This window comes from Ornithorhynchus anatinus, chromosome 6 (assembly GCF_004115215.2).
Source record: "Ornithorhynchus anatinus isolate Pmale09 chromosome 6, mOrnAna1.pri.v4, whole genome shotgun sequence".
Classification (NCBI taxonomy): domain Eukaryota; kingdom Metazoa; phylum Chordata; class Mammalia; order Monotremata; family Ornithorhynchidae; genus Ornithorhynchus; species Ornithorhynchus anatinus.
Genome location: NC_041733.1, coordinates 12798194 through 12811194, shown reverse-complemented (window position 1 = coordinate 12811194; position 13001 = coordinate 12798194). Strand labels below are relative to the sequence as shown.

General features: G+C 44.5%; 1 non-coding gene across 1 annotated transcript; it reads right to left on the bottom strand.

Moving 5' to 3' along the window:
- Window positions 1-5628: 5628 nt before the first annotated feature.
- On the bottom strand, window positions 5629-5766 carry LOC114813049. Its single transcript, XR_003760660.1, has one exon. It is a non-coding gene; the product is annotated as a small nucleolar RNA SNORA7 (small nucleolar RNA).
- Window positions 5767-13001: the final 7235 nt, after the last annotated feature.

Here is a 13001-nt window from a genome sequence, read left to right as displayed (position 1 = left end):
AGGACTCACAGCATTAATCCCCATTTAACAGATGAGGTAACTGAGACACAGAAGTTACATGACTTGCCTAAGATCACACAGCTGCCAAATGGTGAAATCAGAATTAGAACCCATGCCCTTCTGACTCCCTGGACTATGCTGTTTCTCAGTTCCCTAATATGTAAACTGGGGATAAAATACCTATTCTCCCTTCCTCTTAGCCTGGGAAAAACTCATGTGGAACAGGAACTTTGTCCAATCTATCTTGCATTTAATCTAGAGTTTATCACTTTAAGGGCTTACTAAATACTATTATTTTATCATCATCATTATTATTAGTCAGCAGGACCCACTGAAATTCAACAGGTCCCAGGTCAATTACCCCTTCTAGCCACTTCCTCCAATCCCATCCCACCTACTCCAACCAAGGCCTCACAAAGGGCATAAGAGCTCATGCTTTAAAAGAAAGCAAAACCCTATTGTTGATGCCCTAATGCCCCCAGCCAGCTAAGTGGGGTCCTGACTGGCACTCAAGTGTGAAACAACTGAACTGTGTTAAGTTGTATCAAACTATTAGCCCTGCATCAGGTAACATCACAGGAGGAAGCTTATTGGATTAGCAAATGGTTTGATTTGAATAATTACACTGGGATTCACCTGAAAATTCCATCGCATAAAAGGGTAAAGTCCATCAGCGGTAGGGGTATAGATGGAGAATTCACCCAAATCATTTCTCTATTTACACGAGAAATACAATCAAGCATGATACCTAGTTTGTTCAAGACACAGAATCCTAACTCTGGCAGGATATGAAAGGGTCATCTGGTAGATTCCCCTGCCTCGGGTAGTTGTATGTTCAAACATTTCTGTGTTTTTATTGGTGTTAGAGCAGCACAATTATCTTGGGACCTAGAGGGAGAAGTGTTAAAAGACTCCAGGAAATCTTGTTTTAGCCACGTATCCCTGTCTGGGTTCCATCTGGTATTTCATAAGAAAGCTTCTTTAAGCGAGAGTCTTGGGTTTAGGTGGTATTTAATCTGAGATAGCAGGAGAAAAGGAGTTTGGGATGGTCAATGTCAAAGACCAAAACACCCAAGGGTCAATGAAAGTGATCGTGTCCCTGGCCCGCCATGACGTCCTCTGCCAAGGAGGGCAATATCCACTGTCTCAGAGATGCTTTCCTCCACCAAATGGTGGTTGGGAATAGAAACATCTTCCCTGTGTCTCGGGGAGGTAGGACAGTTTCAGTGCAGCACATCCATCTGACGTCATCTGCAGCTACATTTGTGCTAATGAGGCCCTCTGGGGAGTTAAAAGTCACCTTTCCCCATGGAACTGAGGTTCTAGTGGCATTGAAATTCTAGCCTCGCAAAGGAGAAAGCTCAACATTGACCCTTCACCTTCCTTTCTTTCTCTTTCCCTGACCTGTCCCTCCCTGTCTCTCTCCACCTCCCTCACTTCCTCTCCCCCTCTTCTCATTCTTCCTAAGTGACAGAAGAGGCTCCTCTTTCCTTCATTCCTTAGGGAATCAACTTTGCCTTGCATGAATTAGACCTCTGAATTCTCCCAAACATCTTTGTGACCTGAGTTAATAAGGTTATTCCCCCACTGACAAACAGCCTGGCCCAGTGGAAAGAGCACAGGCCTGAGAGTCAGAGGATCTGGGTTCTAATCCTGACTCTGCCAAATTATTGCTATGTGCTCTTGGGCAAGTCACCTAATATCTCTGTGCCTTATTTCTCCTGTTCTCCCTCTTACTTTATTTACTGTGAATCCCATGTGGGTCAGGGACTGGGTCCAACCTAACTTATATCTACCCCAGCGTTTTGAACAGTGCTTGACACATAGTAAATGCTTACAAATACCATAGAAAATGTTCTAGGTGGTAGAACTGAGGCTTGAGGAGGAGTTCACAGCTGTAAAACTGGGAGCAGACCCTGGACTTGCAGCTACCTACTAGACCCATTTTGGTTTGGGAAATCCCCAGACCGTAGACGTGATTGCAGGTCTTTTTCTCTCATGTGATCGTTCCCTTTGATTTCCATCACCTCAGCAACAGCATCATGTTTGAGGAGTGCACTGAACCACTTCCTCCCAAAACCTGTTGGCAGCAACAACTCAGAAAACAGAAACCCGGCACGAGCTAAGGGAACTAAGCTTAGAAGAAAACCAAAGCAGGTTTTCCAGCTGGTTGGATTTGACCTAAAGATAAGAAGAATGGTATTTGTTAAGAGCTTTGCTATGTGCTAAGCACTGTACTAAATGTTGGAGTAGATAGAATGGAATCAAATCAGACACAGTCCCTTTCCCACATGGGGCTCACAGTCTAAAAAGGAGGGAGATCAGGTATTTTGTCCCCCTTTAACAAATGAGGAATCTGAGGCACAGAGAGGTTAAGTGATTAGTCAAGATCTGATCAGGCAAATGTCAGAACCAGGATTAGAACTCGGGTCTCCTGACTCCAAGGCCACATTGCTTCTATTCAAAGTTAATTTCCATTTAGCTAGAGAAGCAGCATGGCTCAGGGGAAAGAGCCCAGGCTTGGAAGTCAGAGGTCAGGGGTTCTAATCCCAGCTCCACCACTTGCTAGCTGTATGACTTTGGGCAAGTCACTTAACTTCTCTGTGCCTCAATTACCTCATCTGTAAAATGGGGATTAAAACTGTGAGCCCCACGTGGGACAACCTGATCACATTGTATCTCCCCAGCGCTTAGAACAGTGCTTTGTACATAGTAAGTGCTTAACAAATACCACCATTATTATTACTATTATTATTAGATAGATCTGTAAAAACTAATTTCTTAGTCTTTTTCAGGAGGGTTATGCCTTGGAAGGTCCCTTCCCTCTTCCCTTCTTACTGTTCTTCCTTCCTCCAGGAGGGGATTAGATGCGGGTCCTTATGAAACTGGATGGTCAAGATTTGAGATTGCTATTTGTCAGTTTCCCTTTCTAGACTTGAAGCTTGTTGTGGGCAGGGAACGTGTTTATATTGTACTCTCCCAAGCACTTAATATAGTAATGATGCTGATGAGACACTGCAGATAATACGATTAACAGTGAGGAAATGGAATGGATTCAGCTCTCAAGCACTGAGGTGATGTTCACTGCAACCCAGCTTTCCCAACTGGGACACCCATGCCTTATTGAAAGCACATCTCCTCCAAGAGGTCTTCCCCAAATAAGTCCTTATTTCATCTTCTCCCACTCTCTCCTGCATCACCCTTGCACTTGGATATGCAAACTTTATTCACCTCTCCTTCAGCCTTGCAGCACAATTCATTTATAATAATGTCTGTCTCCCTCTCTAGTTTGTAAGCTTATCTTGGAATGTGTCTACCAACTCTGTTATATTGTGCTCTCCACAAAGTAAGTGCTCAATAATTATGATTGATTGATGTATAAGAAGAATAGACAAGAGTGGGATTCCCAAACAGGTGTTGAATAATGAACCAAAATGAGACATATTTTTTTATGGTATTTGTTACGTGTTTGCTGTGTGACCTTGGACAAGTCACTTCACTTCTCTGTGCCCCAGTTACCTCATCTGTAAAATGGGGATTAAGATTCTGAGCCCCAGGTGGGACAGGTACTATGACTAACCCAATTTGCTTATATCCACCCCAGAACCTAGTACAGTGCCTGGCACACAGTAAGTGCTTAACAAATACCACAATTATTATTTTTATTAAGCACTTGCTATGTGCCAGACTTTGTACTAAGCACCGGGGTGATGACTATAAATAAGGTTGGACACAGTCCATCTTACATGAGGCTCAAAGTCTTAGTCTTCCTTTTACAGAGGAGGTAACTGAGGCACAAAGAAGTGAAGTGACTTGACTAAGGTCACATAGCAGACAAGCAGCAGATCTGGGATTAGAACCCAGGTCCTTCTGACTCCCAAGCCTGCCTGTGCTCTACCCACTAGGCCATACAGAACAGGACAACCAGTGAGGCACAGTCTAGTTCCATGAGGATTTTAGCGGACAAGTAGTTATAGTAGTAGCTGAATTAAATGTATACTGGGCACTGGGCATTGTACTAAACTCTGGGGAAGAACACAAAGGTGAGAATTAGACATGGTCCCTACTCAATTAATTAATCACTGGTATTTACTGAACGCTTACCTCAGGACACTGTTCTGAGCACTTGGGAGGGTCCAGTACAACAGAGGTAATAGATAATTTCCCTGTCCACAGAGTCTTACAGTCTAGACTCCTAAGAGACCAGAGCAACAGAGACCAACCTTGGGGGCAACAATCAGGAGAGGCATTTCCTTCTTCAGCAGAGGCTTTGCGAAGATTGGGGTGCCAAGAATCAGTTCCCAAACCATAGACAGGCCCGAAAAACAACAAATGAGTCAGCCCAGCAAGGTACTATCTTTAGGAGCTCACATTGGGGAATGGATTGTCAGTCTCCCATAGGTCTTTTCAGCCTCTCTCTGCACATGGATAGGGCCTAATGATAGTGAAATCTTTGGGAAAAAAACCAGTGAGATCATTTATATTCATATAAATATATATATATATATATATATATCTCCTTCACATTCTCAGCATTGGAACATTACTCTGGTCATTAGAAATGGACTGAATGTGTTGTTTCCTGACGTGAGCAGCACTTCAGCGGGAGGGGAACCCTGAGAGGCCCTGGGAGACACGATGTGAATGATTCAGAGAAGGAACAGGGATGAGGACAGTGCAGTTCAGATGAGGTCAGAGTAACTTGGAGCCGACATTTCCAGTTGCCCTCTTCACCACCGAAGAGTGGTCTTTGACTGGGATGATGAAATCAATCAATCAGAGGTGCTTATTGAGCTCTTAGTAGATGCAGAGCACTGTACTGAGTGCATGGGAGAGTATAATACAAGAGGGTTGGTTGGCATGTTCCCCGCCCACAGAGAGCTTACAGTCAAATGGGAAAAGACTAGACAGATTCTCTGCCCTTTATACCACATCAGTATTTAATCATTTGTATTTACTGAGCACTTACTGTGTGCAGAGTGCTATACTAAGTGCTTGGGACAGTATGATACAACAATAAATGGCCACATTCCCTTCCCACAACTTCCTTTCAGTCTAGGTGGGGGAGATAGATATTAATATTTTTTAAAAATGCCAGATATGTACATAAGTGCTGTGGATCTGGGAGGGGGGAAGAACAGAGGAAGCAGGTCAGGGTGACATAGAAGGGAGTGGGAGAAGAGGAAAGAGGAGGCTTAGTCAGGGAAGGCCTCCTGGAGGAGATGTGCCTATTCATGGGAGGTTGCATGCAGCAGGACCACAAGACAATCTGAGGCTTTTAGGCATCCCTGCAAGGAAGATCCAGTCAATGCTGAGTGACAGGCTGTCTCTGTAGAGGAGGTTTGCGGCTGACTCAATCTCCTCAGGGCTGCTCAGTTTTTATAATCCTTTCCCTGCTCTTGTTGTTGTCTTATGCTGTCGAATTGTGTCCGACCCATAGCGACACCTTGGCCGCATCTCTCCCAGAATGTCCCACCTCCACCTGCAATCGTTCTCTTAGCCTAGCCATAGAACTTTCTTGGTAAAAATATGGAAGCAATTAACCATTGTCTCCTTCTGAGCAGTAAACCTGAGTCTCTGCCCTCGGCTCTCTCCCGTGCCGCTGCTGCCCAGCACAGGTGAGTTTAGACTTGTAGCAGATTGCCTTCCACTCACTAACCACTGGCCAAGCTAGGAATGGAATGGATATGCCTCTGATTGACTGTCCCTCCCGTAGTGAAGACTGGAAGGGTACTGAAAACTCTCCAGGTGTGAGCCTGAAAGGTGTCCTTGCTCTTATTAAAATCAGCAGGTAACCCCAGCCCCAAAGTGAAAACCTCAGGAAGCTGAAATCTCCAATGGCATCACTTACATCTCTGTGGCCTCTCTCCCTCAGAGAGGAATGGAGCTGGACCCTTCATGGGTAGGGGCCCCTAGCAGCTTCCACTTGCTACACCACTCTTTCCACAGCCCTTCCTCTCCCCAGTAGTCTGAAATTTCTCATCAGCTGTTCAAGGAGCATCTAGAGTTCTTCATTATGCCTAGTTTAAAACTCATTTTAAAGCAATCCAATAGGAAAGATGTCCTCTGGGGAGAATTAGGATAGAATATAGAAACCTTCTTCTGCAAGACTTTAAGCTCCTTGAGTGCAAGTATCATGTCTACTGATTCTACTGAACTCACTCAAGTGCTTAGTAAAGGACACTGAGATTCTCGTGAGATTTTTCTACCACTCCTGCAGCATCAAATAACTTTCTTTCTGATTGTCTGTACTGTTGTCTTTCAATTTCTGAATGCATTTACTGCCTAAAGTCCATTATCGTTTTGACCTAAGAGGATTGAATGCATCCAGATTTGGAAAGACAGACAAGGGGCTCAAATCTGAGAGTGTGTTTGGGATGATAATTCTCTTTATGACTATAGCCACATCCCTGATTTGCCTCATCATTACCTCTATTAACCCTCTAGCACTGTTGTATTTGTGTTCTCCTCAACATTTGCATTATGATATATTATATAAAATAAATTCAGAATGTAGTGATTGCATGTACAACTGCACTGGACAATGAATCCCTGTGACTGAGGTCACTATTTGTAGCTAGCTTTATGTCTATTTTCCCCCATTAGTGCTAGTTCCTTGTGGGTAGGCAGTGTCTCTTGAACTTCCCAAGTGCTTAGTACAGTGTACTGTCTTGCGTGGATGCTCATTAAATACTATTACTACTATGACTACCATCATCATCATCAATTAAACTGTATTTCATGACACAGAGTGGACAACATTAAGTTCACCTTTGTAAGAGCTTAGCACAGTGCTCTGCACACAGTAAGTGTTCAGTAAATATGATTGAATGGAGTGGACAGCATTACATTCACCTTTGGGGTGATACCACCTAAGTGGCAGTGGAAGCACAAAAAGGAAATTGAAAATCAGTCCTAAGCCTCTTATTCCTATTGCTTCTGCATTTGGACTGGCTACTTTTGGCTCTCCCCGTCTGGCCCAGCCCCTGGTCCAGCAGCTCCCACAACCCTATGCACTGACTAGAATTTGTGTTCTGGCCCCTTAGGGGCCAGTCCCATCCTCAGTCTACAAAGAGTGGTGCAACACAGTAAATTAGAAAACAAAATGAAATGGATAAAAAAATGCACACACCAAACAATGTGGCCAGTTCAAAATCCAGAGACTATAGTTTCCCAAAATTGATATATCATTTGATCCCAAACATTTTGGGCTTATGTTCTTCTACCAATTTTTTAAGATATTTAAGTTCTTACTATGGGCCAGACACTGTACTAAGCACTAAGGGTAGATGCAAGTTAATCAGATCGGACATAGTCCATGTTCCACATGGTGCTCAGAGTCATAATCCCCATTTTACAGATGAGGTAACTGAGGCACAGAGTTGCGAAGTGACTTGCCAAAGACCACACAGCAGACAAGTGGTGGAGGAGGGATTAGAACCCAGGTCCTTCTGACTACCGGGCCCTTGCTCTAGCCATTAGACCACACTGCTTCCCTGATTGACACTTCCCCTTAGTCACAAGGAGACTTGCTCCCTGCTCATTCCAGTTGCTCCCTGCTCATTCTGGCCCAGACCCTGCTCATTCATTCGTTCGTTCATATTTATTGGCCACTTCTGGTGTGCAGAGCACCATACTAAGTGCTTGGAAAGTACAATACAGCAATAAAGAGAGACAGTCCCTGCTCACAATGGGCTTACAGGGTTTATGGACAGTGATCATTGCAGAGGGGCATCCTGGGGCTTCTGAACATGCCACTGAAGATGCTGAGAAGAAGAGAACCTTTGTCCAGAGACAGATAGGACTTTGAGGATCGCACTTTAGTCATCCTGGCTCCGGGCGTTTGCGAGAACTGGGACTGAGCAGCCGTTGGAGTGCCTCTCGTCCAAGCATGGAAGGAGGGGATAACATGGCTTTAATTGCTTTCACTTTGCCTGGCCACTAGGGACTGGACTCCACGGTCATTCCTAATGAGCCGCTCTCATCTGAATTATTGCTGTTTAGCACTTTAAGCTTGTGATGTGTTTTACTATCCCAAATTGGCTCTCTTTTCAATTGCCCTACAAAGGCAGATATAGGAACTGGTCTTGGTTGGTAGCAGGAGATCCAAACACGAGGACGGACATGCTCAGCAGGCTCAGGGGTTACAGTTAATAATAGGGGTAGTTCTCAGTCGCCTACTATGTGCTAAGCACCATACTAAACCCTGGGGTAAGGACAAGATAATTAGTTGAGACACAGCCTCTAAGCTCATAGTCTAAAGTGAAGGAAGTGATGGGTATTAAGCACTAACTATATGCAGACCAGAACACTAAATAGGTATTGAATCTCCATTTTATGGATGAGGAAACTGAGGCACAGATAAATGAAGTGAGTGTAGGGAAAGTGATCCATATTATTGGAAACCTCCCAGTGCAATGATGGTGAAAGCAGCACCTCCTCCTCCTCAAGGAGGAGAAGATGGATCCACTAGCCCTTTCTAACAATGATAATGGCATTTGTTAAGTGCTTACTATGAGCCAGGCACTGTACTCAGTGCTGTGGTGGCTACAAGCAAGTCACATTGGACCCAGTCCCTGTCCCACATGGGGCTCACAATCCACTCCCCATTTTACAAATGAGGACACAGAAATGAAGTGATTTATCCAAGGTCACAAAACAGACGAGTGGCAGATCTGGGATTAGAACCCACGACCTTCTGACTCCCAGGCCTGTGCTCTATCCACTATGCCTTCCTGCTTTCTCCTCTTGTCTCCCTGACCATTTGAATGTAAGTGCCTTGAGGGTGGGACATTTCGCTATCCCTTCCATTGTACTTTCCCAGGCACTTAATATAGTACACTGTACAATGAGGGCTCATTAAATACTATTACTACTAAGCTTTATACATTTAGGGGTGAAATTGTTCATCTGCTACCAAAAGGGGAGGGGGTGAAAACTATTTGCTGCCATCAGCACTATTAGGTCAGTAGCATCTGAAAAATAGTAGAGGGGAGTGAGACGGGGAAATCAAGTTTTGGTCTTGTATTCTCCTCATGGTTCCCTTTTCCAACTTATTTTTCTTTACTCCCCTTCCATGCCCACTCTCCTCTCCTCCCTGTCCTCTGCCCTTGTGTGCTTCTTTCTCACCTTCTCTGACCCTTCCTTTCATCTTCCTGTCTGTGTCCTTCTTTCTCATTCCATCATCTCCCCTGCAGCTCTTTTCAGTCAAACCCCCTTTCTCTCTCAGGCACTTTCCCTGCTCCACAGAACTGCAAACTTGCAAAGTCAGGCAGAATTAAAAAAAAAAAAGGAGGAAAATGTCTACTGGTGACCTTCATGCACCTGGGGGGCAAAACTAATTAAAACCCTTTGAGCAAGGAGTGGGGGTGAGAGGAAGTTGTGGAAGGAAATGAATGTGGAAGGAAATGAATGCTAATCCACAACTTACTTCTCAACGTCCTGCATGGGGGAAATGCAGTTAGATGTGTGACCCTGATGATGGGAGAGAGATACTAACTAGAACTAAAGGCCCCCTTCCCTCCCTGCTGTCCTGCCCAGCTACCTAGTCCATCATTTGGCCTGTGTCCATGTCCACTGACCATAGGATACATTATAGATTATAATAATAATAATGGTATTTGTAAAACGCTTATTATGAGCCAAGCAGTGGTCTAAGTCCTGAGGTGGATAAAAGCAAATCGAGTTGGACACAGTCCCTGTCCCACATGGGGCTCACAGTCTCAATCCCCATTTTACAGATGAGGAAACTGAAGCACAGAGTTAAGTGACTTGCCCAGGGTTACATAGCAGGCAAATAGCAGAGCTGGGTTTAGAACCTAGGTCATCTGAGAAGCAGCTTGGCTTAATGGAAAGAGCATGGGCTTGGGAGTCAGAGGATGAGGATTCTAATCCTGATGCCGCCAACTTGTCTGCTGTGTGACCTTGGGCAAGCCACTTCACTTCTTTGTGTCTCACTTACCTCATCCGTAAAATGGGGATTTGAGTGGCACAGTGTGATTACCTTGCATCTACCCCACAGCTTGGAACAGTGCTTGGCACATAGTAAGCACTTAAATACCATTATTATTATTATTATTGTTATTATTATCATCTGACTCCCAGGCCCATGCTTTTTCCACAAGGCTATGTGTTTACTTCAACTTCCCCCATCTCTGATCTCTGCAAAGTTGCAAAACCAAGAAACAGGATCCTGACTTCACTCCAGAGATATTTTTATGGAAAGTTCAGTTTTTTCTCGCTTCTCTAACTATACAGAATCTAGGAAATGAGTTTCAGGATAACAGTAGTAATTACCGTAGAATTTGGAAAGCACTTGCTTTGGACCATGCACCCTGGATAGATACAGAATAACTAGATTGGACCCAATCCTTGTCTCACATGATGATTACAGTCTAAAGGATCAACAGGACTTACTACAGACCTACTGCTGGCAGACCACTGTACTAGTTGCTTGTGGAGTGTACAATAGAAATAAGCTCCTGGTGAACAGAGATCATGTCTACCAATTCTATCATATTATACTCTCCCAAGCACTTAGTACAGTGCTCTACACATAATAAGCACTCAGTAAATACCACTGATTGATTAAAAGATGTGAGCCTATAGCCCTCAAGAAGCATGCAATCTAAGGAGAGGTGAGGCATAAACTGAGCTAAACAGCAAAATAAATTGATGATGGTGAAGCCTATAATGGAAAGTGGTGTAAGGGGAAAGTTAAATAAATTCTTCCCAACTTGGAATAAGATGTGATTTGACTATTATGCAGATGGTTTGGCAGGAAGAGAGAAGGAGGTGGGTATGAACTACTTAGTTCAGGATCTACTTAACCAGGTAACCCAGTCTCAGGCTTAATTAACTACTCCCATGGGTATTAACAGCTTCTAGTGATCCAGAAGGAGAAGAAAACCTAACCCCTGTAGCTAGGAGTTTTGATACTATTCGGAGACATAGCATGAACTCAGATCCCCCAGGAGCACATTAACACCAGCCTCCTCCCTTTGGTTCTCTCCCCTCTGCAATTTGCTTTCCCCTCTTTCCACAGGTTTCTCTTTGACTCTCTTCCTGCAAGCCTTTGACCCACAGATTTCACAAATGTTCCACTGTGGAGTCATGAAGGAGAAATGAAAAAATCTGAACCCAAATGTGAGGTTGCTTTCATCTGTTGTTTGTTTCTTTCCCAAAGTTAACTTGGTTGGAGACAAAAGAAAGAATTTGCAAGAAAAAGCATTCCCTTCACTCTCCTTGTCCTCTTTTTCCTCCTCCTCAAGACATCCTGCTCAGATTGGTTACGAAACATCTTGGCTCTGTGTGGCGACAAGAGGTCTCAGGTAATTAACACGGAGTTAACTTTGGTTCCTGGTAGCGGGCCCATCCTTGAGAGCCCGGTCTAGGCCCAATACCATCAGCTGTGGCCAAGTGGGGCAGCTTGGATGCTGTATCCACCGTCAGCAGGCCGGAGGTGTTGCTGGTGGCATTGTTAGCATTCCTCATAGATCTTGGCTTTGGCTTAGGTGCCCAGAGATGGCAAACGTCTTTGAATTGTTGACTTCCTCTCTGGAGTCCCTGTGGTACTGGATTAGGGGTTAGGCGGTGACATCAAGGCCTCAGACCTAGGGGAGGCGACCCTCATTCATTCATTAATTCATTCAATAGTATTTATTGAGCGCTTACTATGTGCAGAGCACTGTACTAAGCTCTTGGAATGAACAAGTCGGCAACAGATAGAGTCCCTGCCGTTTGACGGGCTTACAGTCTAATCGGGGGAGACAGACAGACAGACAAGAACAATGGCAATAAATAGAGTCAAGGGGAAGAACATCTCATAAAAACAATGGCAACTAAATAGAATCAAGGCGATGCACATTTCATTAACAAAATAAATAGGGTAATGTAAATATATACAGTTGAGCGGATCAAAGGGGGAGGAGGAATGACATGACCCTTGACTCCCAGTTGCTGGCTGGGGTGTTATGAGCCGGGAATCCTGGGAGAGAGGCACTACAGCAAAGAAAACTAGGAACCATCCTCCTGAGAGGCAAACAGGCTCAGCTAGGATGCTTGTAACTGGGGGCAGAAGGATTTCCAGAAGGGCATCTGTTGCTTCATGGTGACTCCACCAGCAACTCCAGGCCAAAGACCCATCGGTTGTAGCAAAGGGCCCCCCCACAGATACTGGAGCCCACTGGGATCCTGGGGTTCTCCTAAATGCTAATTGGTACCATCTGGCTAGGCAGTGATGCACTTGTAGACAAAGAAACAAAAACCTGAATCAAGAAGACTTATCCCTTGGGTGATTGCCAGTTAGAGAATGGCAATGACATAGAATCAAGCAACAGCTCAAAGACTGTAGGGCTGGGCAATTTTCTATTTGGTAATGAAATGTGTACCCATCACAGATAGCATATATATTATCAATAATAATAATAATAATAATTGTGGTACTTGTTAAGCCTTACTATGTGCCAAGCACTGTTGTAAGTGCTGGGGTAGATATAAGTTAATCAGGTTGGACATGGTTCCTGTCCCACACGGAGCTCACGCTCTTAATCCCCATTTTCCAGATGAGGTAACTGAGGCCCAGAGAAGTTAAATGACTTGTCGAAGGTCACACAGCAGATATGTAACAGAGTGGGTTTAGATCCCAGGTTCTTCTGACTCCCGGGCCCATACTCTTTGCACTGTTATGTTACTTCTCACTAACTGCTTGAGCAGCGAACTGCATAAGCATTTCCATCAGCATCCCATCCATGCCATACTTAACATCAAATGGATCACAAACAATGAAGTCCTGAAAAGAAATCAGTGTATCTACGCTCCAGTCACCAAAACCTTTCTGCATAGGATGTGGGCCTACGGAAAATGATGGTAAACTACCCCGAGAGCACTACTAAAGGTTCACCTCCTCCAAGAAGCCTTCCCAGACTAAGCCCTCCCTTTTCCTCAGCTTCCCCTCCCCTCCACCTCTCCCTGACTCACTCCCTTTGCTCTACTCCCTCCCA